A 3,839-nucleotide genomic window follows, 5' to 3' on the forward strand; every position below is an offset into this window, starting at 1 on the left:
CGATGGACTGGCACCCTGGCTTTTGCCTGATGCTCCCTGGGATAGGCTCCAGGTTCACCATGACCCTGAAAAGGAGTAAGCGGTAGAAGATGGATTATCTTCCATCTTATATTATTATTATTATTATTAATAATAATAATAGAAGTCTCAAACCTGAAATGTTCTGCATGAACATTATACTTGCCTAGGTACCCCTAAAAACATTTAGACTGAGACTCAAACCTTTCAAACTATAAAATGACCCTAAAAATGGAACTGTGAGCAATCTTGAGCATTACATTTAGACTTAAGTTCTAAGTCTAAGGAACACGAATGTGTAAAATATTTATATATGTACATGTACCTTGTATTGTGCTCTAGAGCTTTATACAGAGTTTTTGTTGCAAGGAGCTAGGCACATCCTGAGCTGAGGTTTCTGTAAACAGCCGTATAACCAAAAAGTTGTTGTGTGCCATGACACAAAGATGACTGTCGTAGTTAAACCAAGTAAACTGAACAAAACAAACAAACAAAAAAAAAAACCAAACAAAAAAACGGTGATTTTGCATTGCCAATAGATAGAGGTAATCACTAAAAAAAGAGGAAAATTAAAAACACTTCAGCAAACTGCATTGGACCACTTGAGATGGAATGACCCTTTCATTACAGCAGCAATGTGGATGATAAGAGTTCTTTATCTAGTTAGAAACAGCAGCAGCTTGCTGGAAAACCCATGTTAGACCAGACTGGATCCTGAATGTGTAGAAGCTGGTCTACCAGCCTGGCTTAAGTTGTCAAACTGGCTTCAGCCTGATGAAGGTTAGCTGATGTACCAGTTGAAGCTGGTAAGAGCATTGTTAATCTGGTGGCCAGATTTCTGGCATGGACTATCTGTCATTGTAATGGATATTCAACAGTCCATCCAGACATCCAATATGTCATCAATATGAAGCATACATAATCTAGCATAATTCAGCATTTAAATATTGAAAGCAATTACATTCAAATCTGTTTGTTCTGGCCATGTGTAACCCAAATAAAATCTTGAGAAATCTGGGTGCTAATTGGTGCATAAAACTGATGATGCATGATTCATTCATAATTCATAACCCAGATTGTAGAATTCATCCCAGATACATGTTTACACACTTATGATAAACCAGGGATATTAAATAAAGCAGATTATTGAAGCTGATAAAAACATAGTTAAACTGGCAGAACAGCTTGGTCAAAACTGAGACAGAAAGACCCTATGTGTCTTTGTGTTTACGTCATTGTGGGACAAAATTTCACAAAATGTCACTGAAGTAATAATATATTTATTTATGTGTCTGTGTTTGGATTAGGCTTATATTTTTATGGGGTTAAGTTTAGCTTTAAACTAATCCTCAAGATTAGCATCCAGGCCTAGGGTAGCATGCTGCTCTGTGGAAACCTGAGCCCATGCCAATCCCTCTGCTGAACAATATCCAAGAAACATTGATTGTATCGATTGATTCTTTCCAACAGTAGTGCAACGTTGGCGTAACATTGGCAAACATGCACCTTTAAAAACAACCTTGCCATGTTGGCAAGATCATATATAAAAAGTCTTATGCAACAGTTAGTTCTGATCAACTGAATTGATCAGACAAGTGAATGTGACAGCACTGGTAAATTGCACTGTTTGTATCACTCCGCTCGTCTGTGTTCGCTATATACAATTCCAATTCTAGCAATAGTTGGGCACACTGAAACAGTATATTTTTTCTCATATTCAGTAGATGGTACTCTTCAACCAGGTACAAATGTATAATGCACACATGAGTGAATCTCAAACCTCAAGGCATACATTCAGTCACATATTTCTGTAAGCCCTTTTCATTCTGCTCTGTGTCCAGGGATGGGAATTTATTTCATAAAGAGTGTTGCCCACTTAAATAAACAAATACACTTTTGTCTGGTGTTGTATAAGTCACAGATCTTTTTTCTACAGTTCCTTTCACTACCCTTCAGTCTCCCTTATCTAAGCATAATAAATATTTTTAAAATAAAAAAAATAAAAGTTAAACAACAGCCAGTAAACTATTGTGTGCACTGGTTTCCAGTAGGCTGTGCTGCAGCACTGTGTCTGTGTCTGATTTGTGCAACAGTTTCCATGCAGCAGAAAATCCAGTTTAATGTTGGATAATTTGCTTTGGGGTTTCTAAGCTTCGACAAATGATAGATGTTGTCGTTTTTTGTCTAATTAGTAGGTAGTCCACATTAAGCCATTCGCAACTGATTTCATTCTCCCCCAGGATATAAGAATGTTAAATAGACCCTGTGGTTTTGGAAAAAGTAAATTTGGCATTTCTTATTATATTAGATGGTATAGCTCACTGCTTGTAGCAACCTATTAAGATCAGTTTTTAGTCAAATAGTGCCAAGAAGATTAGAGCAACAGCATGGCTGTACACATATACAATTTATACCTACATTCTGTTCTTTGGAGGTTCATTAAGGATTATTTTGATAATTAAGGGTTCTTAACTTCTAAAATGTTTCCATCACAAGGACAAATAAAGAACCCATATTATAATACATTTTGAGATCAAGCATTTGTATTTTCAATTGGATCAAACCAAAATGATAGAAAGACTGTTATTAAAATGGGTCTGATTTATATTAATGTCTCATGTGAAAGTATAGCGTGTGTATGACATGTATTCAGAATTTTAAAACCACTTAAAAAATGTAACTCATAGCACACTCATCTCGTGATTCATATCTCTAATAAAGTAGCTTCAACATAGCTTAAACTTATTTATTTGTATATATTCTTAGATGCTAAATACTAAAACTGATATATTTGTTCAGGTGCCAGTATATAGTTGATGTGGCAGTAGTCTGTGTAGTTTAATTTGATTCAGTCATAATTGATTCTATTTTGTGAGACAGTAGCGCTATGTTTACTGAATTATTATGTCTCATTTGTTTCATGGCTCCTCACAGCACACCCGTACATAGCCTAAGGACGTAAAGCAACCAAATCTTTGAATTACAAACATCTTAACATATTAAGACTGCTGATCCAATTATCTGCTGCCTTGTGATTCAGCACTGTATTGGCAGGGACAGACAGTGGTTCAATTAAAAAGGAGATGCTTAAAATGCTTAAATTCATTGAATATGATTGGGATCTCAATTGGCATTCATTTGCATCTCCTCAGAGATGTGTTTTTTATGCAAATAAGAAACTTAAGGAGGCATGGTGGGTCATATGTGCTCAGGGCAATTAAACAATTCAAACAGGAGATGAGGCACACTGCTTCAGTGTACTGTCTGCACACTGAATCTGTCTTTGCAGTTTATATCCTTAGAGCTGAACCATTAATGTATTAACCTTATAAACATTACAATTACATTACAATATAAAAATAACAAACAAGTGAACAAATAAACAACAATTTTTCAGTGTTCATCTATTATTGATTAAGTGTACTCTCACTATCTCTCTCTCTTTATATCACACACTTCTGGAATATTAAAGATTTTTTTTTTGTGTAGATAGACCATTTTATACTGATGTCTGGTGATATTTATGACATTCATTTTCTTTTTACAGTGTTTAATTGGAGTATGAATATTTTAATGCACTGCCTCTACACATAAGGCTTCAGTGACATTTAGAAAATGTAATTTTAATCTCCAAGGTAGCCTTTTGGTCAAAACCCTTTGCATTTTAAAACAATTTTGATTTATTTTAACCACATTTTTAATTAAACAGTATTTCACTCGAGACCATTACAGTGATTAACAAGATTAGTCAAATATGTGTTATTTCTTTTATGATAAAGCTACAGTGGAGTTTTTATGAACCTAATGTTAACTTTTCAAGT

This window comes from Ictalurus furcatus, chromosome 6 (genome assembly GCF_023375685.1).
Source record: "Ictalurus furcatus strain D&B chromosome 6, Billie_1.0, whole genome shotgun sequence".
Lineage (NCBI taxonomy): Eukaryota > Metazoa > Chordata > Actinopteri > Siluriformes > Ictaluridae > Ictalurus > Ictalurus furcatus.